Genomic DNA, 12,173 nt, shown 5'->3' with positions numbered 1-12,173 from the left:
GCTACGTAACGAATGGAGAACATTGCAGAGTATTATTACTCTTGTTTGATTTGAATTTTGTCAACTTTTTCAAGTAAAATGTTTCTCATCCTATTTAGATAGGTACTTCTATATGTCTACCTAAACCTTAACTTGGTATCTAGTAACTGCAGTCATAACACAATCATAACTAAATGGAGATACAACTACATGCTTTCAGAAATCTAACAGCTTCGAAATAGTGCCCTAAGTGTCTGGTTACGAATAGGTGAACATGTGCATAACTGTACTTAGAAAAAAAAAAAACCTCTAGATCTCAAATGTGTGCCATGCTGAAGAAAACAGAAAAAAAAAGGTCTATAATTTCTATTTATGAGTAACAGATGAAAGAACTCTGACATTTACTTCTCATTTCACACATAACAGCAAGGAGATGTGGTCATTTTAGAAAGCGTTTTTTAAAGAAAGATTAGTAAAGCAGAACTAGTGAAATACTTATTTTGCTTTCCCCAAACTTCAAGGCATTAAGGTATTTATCAATGAGAAAAGGAATTATTAAATCCATTTAATCCCAATCCCAAAGCTACCTTCAGGCAATCCAAGTGCTCTTCCTACCAAAACAAATTTCTGCTATTCAGCCATTTACAATAATGTTCTACAAAAATAAGAAAAGTTCTCTTTGTCAAAAGCATTTAGAGAAATGGTGCAGCAATGCCTTCAAAACTCAAAATTAGACACAACATGGTAAGTTTTTGCCCTCTTCCCTGAGGCAGGGTAATTTCTCTGCAGTCCCCGAACAGTGCTCAGATTCCTTTGCCCCAGCCTGGGTAGCAGTGGAGAGAAGTCAGTGCAAACTTCACAAGAGCTGCCTACCCCACATGACTGATCCAGAGGTCAGAGATGGAAATTAAAGAGAATTAAATGTAAGAAAATAAAAAGAAGGCATTAAACCAAGTAAACTATACGCAATTATGCAATCTCAGCCCTCAGCCTGTGATGCCACACAAGGAGAACACACCCTCAGTCATTTTGAATCAAGATTCTTGCCCTGACCATGGAGAAGGCTGGAAAAAACTCAGTGTAATTAGTTTAAAGGTGCCTGCTTGTCTGATTTTCAGCTACTCTGAGAGGTGTGAAGTGTCTTATGGATCTCAAGAGGAATTAACTGCACAACTTACTATTCTAGTGGGCCCAGGCTGCTGCCCAGCATAGGAAGAGTGCAATTTAGCAGGAAAGACCAAATAAGCAAATAATCCCAGGTTGCTGAGGTAAATATTGCTACCACCATTGCTTCGAAGAGCCTCTGGTTGTCTCCTTTGCCTCCCTAAATGGAAAACGAGTTCATTCTTGCCATGTTTTCGGCTAGAGATTCGGAGAGACAGAAGGCAAAATCCAGTAGGGAAAAGGCAGAAGGTGAACAGACATCAGGCATCTCTGCCATCCCAGGGAAAACAATGAGGTGGCATATGAGGTGCCTTTGAATATATTGTGGCTTGGCTCAAGGTTGTTTTCCTTTATTTCTTTGCATGACTGCACAAAGATTAGCAAACAGTTCCAGCCTCCCAACCCTCCTCACAGGCTGACTTCTAACACCTCCAAGTGCAATGAGAATTACCAAGTATGTGATAATTACATTCTGCATAGGCAGATCAATATTATCTAGAAAACTGCTATTTCAGGTAGAAGAAGATGTACCAAAAGCCAAAAATCAAATCAGAAGGTGGATAAATACAAGGGTTTAATTTTATTTTAGCTGCTTCTACTATTACAAATTGTGCACATTTTGATCTTAAGAAGGTATTGACAATAACATGGATTGCTTCCAGTGATATTTTTACCTTAGAGGAAGGATATGAAGTTTTACATTATATAAATTTGGTTACAGTCCCTAAATTAGGCCACAGAAAAAGGGATGGTGCACCTCTGAACTTTGGTTTGCATCCTGTGCTCATTAACAATACAATAACCTATACTTCCTTTTTTTATATACATCACTGACAAGCTAAAACTAGCATCTTTAAAGAACAATCCTTCGGAGGAATATTCAAATACGATACAACTAATGAATACAACTGCAGGCCTCAAACTTTTGGCTGTGACTCCACTTCCAGGCCTCCAGTTTCTAAGTGCTTCCAAAAATATCATGTTAAACAGACACTGGACATTGGGCTTGTGAGCCCACCTGTAAATATTATGTCTCACTGGGGTAATGACCTGGTCGCAGAACCACTAAAATACAAACTCTTTTTTGCTACAAAATTTGCAAAAAAAGTATACTTCAGTTCTTCTCTCCAAAGTAGGCTGTAATGCTTCTCTCTAGAGAAAAAGGGAGACAAATATATTATAAACAGAAGAGCTTAATGAGCTGCTATGTATATATATGTACATTTTAAAATTCTAAACTTTAAAGTTCAGGTATGAGTATATACTTAGGTAAATATATGGGATTTTTTTAAATTGGTTGTTTGAGAAAGCCTTTTGACCTAAACATTATTTAATATCACTTTACTCTTACAAGTAGCCGAGGAATTTCTGAGGGGCACACTTTTCTACACTACAGAAATTTTATCTTCAAATATGAGATAACTAGAAGTCACCTATAAAGGCAACTGAAATGAAAGAAATAAGGATCACCCTGAAGAGCCACTTAGATATTTTTTATTCTTTACAAATATTTATTTGAACAGTTAAAAAGTATCCAGGTCAAAATATTGAATGGATTAAAGTCAATGGTAGTTGTCATTAATATTCTGAAATTGATAAGTTGTTTATGTCTGGCATTCTTCCTGCTGATTATGCAGCGAGACAGGCAGCTTTATAAATATCTCATCACTCCATCGTCACACAAATTTCATCGACAGTGCTCATGCACAGCTATTAGCAATATGAATCTAACCATTACAAGAGGAAAGAAAATCGAACATGTGGCATTAATACGCAGTCCTGGTTCCTAACCATCTGATAGGCAGATGGTGTAAAGTGGATTCTCCAGCTGAAATGAAGGGGCACATCATTTAAAACCTTGTTTGCATTCTAACTGATATCAGTGCCATATTGATATACATGATACATCATGGCAGTATTTGAACAATCTAGTTTGTTTCAGTCATGAATGTTTACAGCCTTGTTTTTTATCTTTAGAAGCATGTTCTGAAGAGCGTATTTTTAATTTATGAAACCTATTGTTTACTTCTGTTGAACCAGAAGATTAGCGAAGAGCAGGAATATTAAATTACCACAAACACAGCAGTATAACTAAGATGGATGAATAAAGTATGGTTTTTCAATAAAAGATGTTAGTAAAGGAATTAAAAAATTAGCCTAGACATTTTATGCATTAAATACATTTATTCATTTAAACCTTACAGCTTTTTTCCCATGTGACATACTTAGAACTTTAATGCTTTATAAAGCTATTCATTTAAATCTCTTACTGCATGCAATTAATCTTGTCCAACAATTTAATTCAAAAAGCAAAACATGAGAAAGTAAAGTTCAATTGAACCATCACACTTCTGAAGTAATCTTTATATTGCTGACAGTTCCTATAGACTCATCAGCAAAAGTCTGTTCAAGGTGTCTTGTAGGAGCTGCATGAATTCGAATTACAGCTCAATTGAAAGCTCTCCAAGCCTTAGTAGGAACTCAGGTACAAGAATCAGAACACCAAAAGAAAGCGTGAATGATCCTTTCCTACAAAGACCTTCTCTCTTCTGTCACTAGATTACTTTGGCCTGTTGGGTGTGTTTGTAGCTGTTAATTATGTTAATAAAGTTGCAGCCTGCTGCCTCTGCCAAATATAATCATAAGCTTTCTCCTGCCAAGTTCTAGTCTAATTTACACCCGTGCAACTCTACTGAAGTCAGAATTTCGTGGCTGAGAATGAGACCAGAAGTATGCCCAGTATGTGTGGTCTCTAATGCTGAAAAATGAGTGAATGAAATGGGAAACAATGACAAAAAACCATAGCATCTTCAGAAAACAATTCTGTTTTAAAAGCAAAATGCCCAAGAGAGCTGTCATATACCATGACAGAGTTTCAAAACGTGTACAAATTACTGGTGGGCACTAAATCCCATCCAGGGTTTCTGCTTTCCAACAAATACTATTCCCTTCTTCAAGAGAGAGCTCTTAAAACTTTCAGTTTTGATGGCACAAGCAGCTTACAACAGACCCTATTTGTGAAGGAAAAAAAAAGAAAAGGACCTACAAGTGTAATTTTTTCAGCCTCAAATATGTCTCAAAATACACATTTTTGAATTGTATGCCTAAACTTGGTCCTGGGACAACTTACAAAATTATTTAAGTAATTGATCTTAATTAACTTTTAACTTCCTTCACATAACTACGCCTAATAATAATTATAATTCCTAATAGTTATTCCAATAAATAATTGATCACTTCCTTAATATAACTATTATATTTGATATATATAAAAAGACATACATAAAAAATCCAGTAATATATATATGCATTTTCACAGCCTCTTTCCTTAGGACTTTGAGAATATTTTCAAGATACCTTACCTTTGCCATCACAGAACAGGCAGAAAACCAAAATATGACTGTCAGCAGTGTATTACATTTAATTTCATTTATTTGCTGGAAAGATCATTCTGCAGAAACGCTTTATTCATTGTGTGGGAGGAGGTCCAAATCTCATCTAAATTCTGAAAGAACTCCTTTCATCATTTCAAATTAATGCTTAATCCTTTTTCCTATAGTTTATTGCAGTGGTACTGACCTGAAAATAATTCATGTCTTTTCTTGACTTAATTCCAGATTTCATATTGAGGTTCTTACTTGGGCAAAATTCATACTAAAACCTGAAAAACTCTGCCTGAGAAAGAAAGGTAGGGTTACCTCCTAGGACTTGACCCCGATCACTGTAGATTATTGCACTGGTTTCACGGGTTTCAGCAGTTCAGGTACAAGTTTTTGGTAGCTTATTACGCTGCTGTGCAGTTATTTCAAAAGAAATGGGATCCTAACCTTAGTCTCTGATCTAATGGGTGTTTTATATAGTGTAATACATAAAACGAGAAGGGGAAAGCAATCTGCAGGAGGACAGAGGTCTGATTACATAGACTGGATTGCAGAAAGGGGACCATAATGTTCTGCTAAAATATACTGAGTTTCATTAGTAGCATTCTTTATGTATAATGTAGGCCTGGAATCCCACAGTTATCCAGAAGCCTTATTTCTGTTAAGCTGCCTGGATTGATCCAATACAACAATATTGGTATACCCTAAAAATTTCATTACCTGTTATTTTGGGATAATCAAGAAATTCCTGTCTGGCCCTTCTAGCTGTATTTTCCTGTTCAACTTGTGTGGCTCAGCACAAACTGCTCATCTAGATAATTTTTTAACATCTTTAGAAGGGCTGTTATTAAAGGATTCATGTAAAAAAAAAAAAAAAGTGAAATAACTAACTGCACTTTAAACATTGTTAAAGAAGGAATACTTAGAACTAATTCAGCCATGTGATCTGGTTTAGACTGGTAGAACTAAAATGAAATTGCCAGTCTTGCACTGGGAGAAAACCAGTGCATGTGAGGCTCAAACCATCTGTTGTTCATCAGACTAATCAGACCTTTTTCCTGTAACTACTCCTAAATTGCAATATGAATTTTGAGGTCTGGGTATTGCATTTAAAATAAACAAGAAAAAGAGCTAAATTTCCAAGCAATCTTCAAATCTAAAAATCTTTTTACTTACAATGTGTCTCCATAATTAATAACACAGTTGCAGAAATAAAACATGGACCTAGAAAGAAGTAGTATCCTCTTGATTTTTTTGTTAAAAGTAGATAAAACTTAAGACTGTATTTTTTGAATGAGAACTACTGGCAGGTTCAATGATGCTGAAAAAAAATGTGTAAATGTAATTATTTTATCACTAATATTTGCCATTTATGGAACTGATGGACTTACATTCCATGAAATTACTCTTTATTGTGGATTTATTCCTTTGTACTGAAGAGTAAAAAGAGAAATCATAAAGTGCATTTCAAATACCACAACAAATTACTAGCTGTTATAGGTTAACAGGGTTTTGTAATCTGTGAATTTATTATTGGCTTTGTGTAATTGTGACAGAATTAAAGAATGCATACTGCATAACTGCCTGGCTATATTGTACTTTTCAGCAACAGTTTAAAATCCTACTGGAACGCATACAGCATCACTACAATACAATTAAGAGAGAACATTCTTTCTTAAACAACAGTCATCTTTTCAAAAGCAATACATTCTCAGTTCTCATTCAGTCTGTTGCATTATTCATTTCATGTGCAACCTCATGCTGGACCATAAATTGTTACTTTATCTAATCAAAGGCGACTTAACTCCACAGAAGGTCAAAGGTTTAATTTTGTGAAGTATTATCTTACGCTATGAGTTTAACGGAAAAATAGAAGAAGAAAAACAGCCAAGAAACTGGTAATAAATGAACCTTTATTGCCTCAGGCATTGGCCTAGTCAATAAACTTTCATTGAAGGTTTCTTTCAACTGTTACAGACAATGAGGTAAAAAAATCTTAAATTACAGCCATGTGTGACTTTTAAAGCAGGCATTCTTTTTTATCTCAACCTCCCCAGCTTAGGAAAAAGACAAAGAGATTGTCTTCAATTTCTTAACCAAAAATGTATGCTCCTAAACAGATGAAAAAGTGCAGATCAAGCCTTTTTAAAAGCAGAGGTCAGCTTTGAACAATTTAAAAAAATACTTTTCCTTAAGTGTCGAATCTTGATCCACAATCTCTTTAACGCAATTCCAAAAAAAAAAAGAAGTATGTGGGAAGGGAAAATATATATACTAACAATATATTATGCTAACAATGATGCTTGGTTCCTAACAGACTTTCTGTTTTACATTTGCATTGCTAGAGTGCAATAATGGCTCTTGTTTAATAGAATGACTTATTATGGGAACAACTTCCCTGCACTTTTTGCGAACAGAAGTTCCTTTCTTCTTTTTGTGTGTATTATCTCATGTTCTCACAACACTATTTTTGCTGTTATGAGAAATTAAAACGTTTAACATAATGACAGTTACTGACAGTTACTGGTAGTTATTGGTGTTCTGTGAATTTTCTTGATTTAACATTCTTAGATTTTACTAACTACAATGTCTTTTATTGACATATTCTTTGAGTACAGTTTAGAGAAGTGTGTTTCAGTTTGTTACACAGTCAAAACCAGTAAGAAAATCAGCAGTGTTTAATAAAACCTTAGCCTTTAACTTTAGTCTAATTTATAACTAGACAAATACAATTAATTAACTGTAACACTGCTACAATTCAAAAATACTGAAAGGATGTGTTCAAGCCTGTAACAGCAGTAATGTAGCTAAATACTGATAATCTTTCAACCAGCAGGAGCTTTTGTAGTTTTTTTTATAAACCTAATCCTCAGCTTGACACAGATTCTGGGGTAATGGCACACAGTTCTTTGATTAAACTAATATCCAAACACTGTTGAGGCAGCCTGATGGCCCCGTGGAAATACATCTCCCTACAACTTCCAAGCTCAGCCTTGCAAACAGATTTGCCAAATTCTTTCCGATAGACCCACTGTAGTCCAGATGCCTAATCATGTGTGTGAAATTTAACTTATTCATGTGTACAAGTATTTGTGGCATCAGAACAAGTTCAGAATAAAATGAGATTTTAGCTGTGGACCGCAGCAGTGCAGTTTTAGCTTTTATAGCCTTCTGGTGGGAGGGATGTGCCCGCAGAGGGACCTGTTCTCTGCACCGGGTCCACAAACTGAAGAAACAGCCCACCGATATTTACTCAGTGTGGTATCAAAGCCTTTGTGGCCCTTATTGCTTTGGTCCCAAAGCAACGTTTTTGCCCAAAGAAAGCAAGATTAGATTCTCACTTTCGGTGCACAAGAAGAGTCAGCTACAGACTTATTTCAGGCTCCTGCCTTCCCCAAGAAATGAAAACAGCATTATTCCTACTCATGAAAAGAGAAGGAAAAGAATGCAGGGCTTTAGCTGCAAACAATTGCCTTCCCTAACTAAGATGAAATATTATCATAGCTCCTCATTAGTGTGTCTTCAGTAGACCTTTAAAATAGAAACTACTATTTCAAGATATTTTAAAGAAAGTTTTCATAGGATTATTCATTAACAGTGTAAGAATATGCTACATGTATAAAAAAAAATTAAAACACCTTTAAATAACAATTTTTGACCGTTTTGTCATATTTAGCTTTAAAGTAGATATTGTTTCCCATCCCCCAAAAACAAAAACAGAAACCTTTATATTATAACATATACTGACAAATTCTATAACGTTCTTCTGATTGCCTCTCTGTATTTGCAGTGTGCAAAGCAAGTTGCACCAAGCATTATAATGACAGAAGTCAATATAATGCTGGAAAAATTCCAGAAATCCACTGGTTATTTCAAGGCATATATGCCATTGTTTTAACACAGAAAGTTGAGTAAGGGAATTTTCACATTTCAAAAAGTAAAGAATTCACCTGTAAGGGTCAGGAGAGTCCTCTCTGCTCCTTCATCCCTCTATTCACTCGAAGTGTTGTAACTTCAAGAGCTGCACTGTGGGGCTTTGGGGCGCTTTTTTTTTTCTTTTCTTTTTAAAGTTTCGTCAGATCCATTATGCATTACACCACGCCAGAGGCAAGGCATGGGGCTAAATGTACTATCACAGCACAGTGATAGCAGAGCATTATACTGTGATGCAGGACTGTGATACTGTACAAAGTAGCTGTGATAATGACTTACGGGGAACACTGTGTAGTCCTGCTTTCAGATGAAAAGGCAGACAATTCTTAGAGCCAGCCTTCTCTCACCTATATGCTCTACTTGTTGCACTGGGTAACAGGATACTAAATTCCACGGGCAGCACATTGAGTGCTGAGCAAGACACTAGACAAATCACACTCTGGTGGCTTCTTACATTTGAAGGCACCCATATCTCTTTGCAATGCAATCCGTGGCATGACAGTGGGATGTTGTGCACTTGTGTCTCGTCCCAGCACCCAGTCAAAGCATTGCCAAATTATGACCCCAAATCGAGGGAGTTCTCTCAAGCCCATGATGTTATCACAGAGTGACATCTCTAAATACTTTTGGTTTGTACCTCAGAATTGCCTGGTACTCAAAAAGTAAGCATCTGAAGACCGTTAATAATATCAAAGGAGAAAACGTGGTATTTATAATGCATACATAATTATTGTATTTGTTTATAATACAAAAACAAACATGCAGTTACTTTTCTACAGTCCCCACCATATCAGCAGTGTGCCCTTGTGGCCAAGAAGGCCAATGGCATCCTGGGGTGTATTAGAAGGGGTGTGGTCAGCAGGTGGAGAGAGGTTCTCCTCCCCCTCTACTCTGCCCTGGTGAGGCCGCATCTGGAGTATTGTGTCCAGTTCTGGGCCCCTCAGTTCAAGAAGGACAGGGAACTGCTAGAGAGAGTCCAGCGCAGAGCCACGAAGATGATTAAGGGAGTGGAACATCTCCCTTATGAGGAGAGGCTGAGGGAGCTGGGTCTCTTTAGCTTGGAGAAGAGGAGACTGAGGGGTGACCTCATTAATGTTTATAAATATGTAAAGGGCAAGTGTCAAGAGGATGGAGCCAGGCTCTTCTCAGTGACATCCCTTGACAGGACAAGGGGCAATGGGTGCAAGCTGGAGCACAGGAGGTTCCACTTAAATTTGAGGAAAAACTTCTTTACGGTGAGGGTGACTGAACACTGGAACAGGCTGCCCAGAGAGGTTGTGGAGTCTCCTTCTCTGGAGACATTCAAAACCCGCCTGGACGCGTTCCTGTGTGATATGGTCTAGGCAATCCTGCTCCGGCAGGGGGATTGGACTAGATGATCTTTCGAGGTCCCTTCCAATCCCTAACATTCTGTGATTCTGTGATTCTGTGAATGCAATTGCAGTATGTATTATGAAAAACTGCAGCCATTTGTAAATTCAGATTTACAGACGTGATCACACACGCTTCCAAAAAGCTTGATCTTTGAAGACAATAGCTGACTGGTACCACTGTCTACCTCACTATGGACACATATTCAAAGCTCACCAAATATGTAAGCATACGGGGGTCCCAATATTGTCTTTGGCAGAACCCCAAGAAATCCTCATTATATCATGTGTAAATCAGACAATATGTGTACACTGCTAACAATACTTTGTAGAAGACAATTTTATGTTACCATGCTCCTCAAATTGGTGGCGTCAATCAATGGACAAAATATGTTGATAACAGTATTCCATATTTTGTAGGGAGAACTAGATTATAATTTGCAGCAGATAATTTAATAAATCTTTTCTTCAGCCATTAATGAACAGGCTATCAATAGATCAGGATTTTCACAAATCTGTTACTGGAAATCACTTTCATACACCTTGTCAACACTCACACAAGACTAGAATGGAACATGCTTTTTATAATTTTGCATTCCTCTGGGTTATGACCTTCTTTCTTATCATTTCTAAATTCCAAGTTTTAGACTTCTCTGACATACAGATTGGCAAGATGGACTGCACGTTTAGCACAAAGTGAGTAATAAAAATAGTTGACAAAAATTTAATTAGTATCTAGGTAATAATTCACTTTTTTATCCCAACCATGACTAATCTAACTTCAACCAACTGCAAGATGCAATCTCAATACTTAGCAATGAGACTATCAACACTGCAGATGAAGCACATGGAGAGAATGTCCATAAAAATATGCATAGCCTGTTTCTGATAAGCAGTGTATATGCATTTCTTTGGTAATTTCTAGACATTACTAGTCTTGAACACAGTAACTTCCAGACCAAAATTTTCCTTATGAATCGTTTGGAAAATTGAATAGGAGCACTGGTATTACTTCACCCTAGAAATCAGAACAACATGCACATTCTAATGATTTGATAATAATGTTGATTTGAAGTCACTTTGGAAGTCATACAGGCAGCAAACACAATTTCAAGTCTAAACTTTGAATATAATTTACAGCATTTGGCACTACACATCCCAATGAGCTTGGTGGCCACTTTCTAAAGTCAAGTGAAGAACACATGAGCTCTGAAACATGCCACATGGACTGCTAACATACAGAACTCCAAGCTTTTTTGGCATGCATAACTTTCAGAGGAAACAAGGGGAAATGACTGGGTTTGTTGCAATTCCTTATACTAAATTGTTGAGTTTCTTTAAAATTGAATTCTTAATCAGTAGTTAAGACATGTTAAAACACATGCTCAGTTCTGGAAACACAGGAATTACTTTTTAAAAGGATGCAAGTCTATTGTTGAATTTAATTTTGTGATACACTTACAGCCAATAAATTACGGAAATTTTCTCTGTTAGTGGTTCAAGAAGATTATTTCTAGCATTCTCTTTGTTTGTTCTGTTCTTTAATTGGATGTATTAGTCACATGATATATTTCTTTGCAAAGCTTGAAAAAGAGTAGTTCCTCCATCTATCAAAACAGATTTTCAATGGCAATAACAGGCCACGAGAGAAATGTGTTTTATCTAAGTTGCAAGCTAACCAAAGGATAGTATACAGTGAGGGTTCACATCATAAAGGCAGATGAATCAACATGATTCTGTCCTTCCAGCTACGATATTTAATAAAGATGCCATATCATCTATGGAGACATTCATATATGCACAATATAGTATCATGATCAAATCTGAAGAGTGTACATGCACTTCTATTTACATTTTTCTCCCTTTGCTGTTGACACCCTGCCCTTCTCAGCTACATAAAACACATTTCAAAAGTGGCACTGTAGTGTTGTCTAAACTGACCATGTTTTTGAAGAAAAATATTTACAAGTAGCTTTTTTCCATTCTCACATTTGTTGTAAGAAAGCTTACGTTGCAGGAAAACTTTAGTGAAACTTAGTGAAATGTTCCACTTCCGTTGGAAATTGCTACCATTCAAGCATAAGTGATTGATATTCCTCATAGGAAAGAGTATGAAATACAAAATGAGTTATAAAATGGCCTCAGTGCATGGAAAAAAGATTGCCTCCTACAATGATGATATACAGGAATGTTGGATGCATTCATACTTCTAGTCTCCTAAATGAACAGTTTGTTGACATTTCTACACCAAACTAACAGAACACCAGAAAGCCAGTCGTATCCTGGGCTGTGCAAAAGAAGCATGATCAGCAAGTCGAGGGAGGTGATTCTCCCCTCTACTCTGCTC

At 36.5% G+C, this 12,173-nt stretch overlaps 1 protein-coding gene across 3 annotated transcripts in view; it reads right to left on the bottom strand.

The window, feature by feature from the left end:
• Positions 1-12,173, bottom strand: part of DACH1 (dachshund family transcription factor 1) — a 382,319-nt gene that overhangs the window by 191,231 nt on the left and 178,915 nt on the right. The window lies entirely within an intron of this gene.

Source organism: Nyctibius grandis, chromosome 2 (genome assembly GCF_013368605.1).
Source record: "Nyctibius grandis isolate bNycGra1 chromosome 2, bNycGra1.pri, whole genome shotgun sequence".
NCBI lineage: Eukaryota > Metazoa > Chordata > Aves > Nyctibiiformes > Nyctibiidae > Nyctibius > Nyctibius grandis.
The sequence above is the reverse complement of the archived record's forward strand: the minus strand, read 5'-3'. Positions and strand labels throughout refer to the sequence as shown.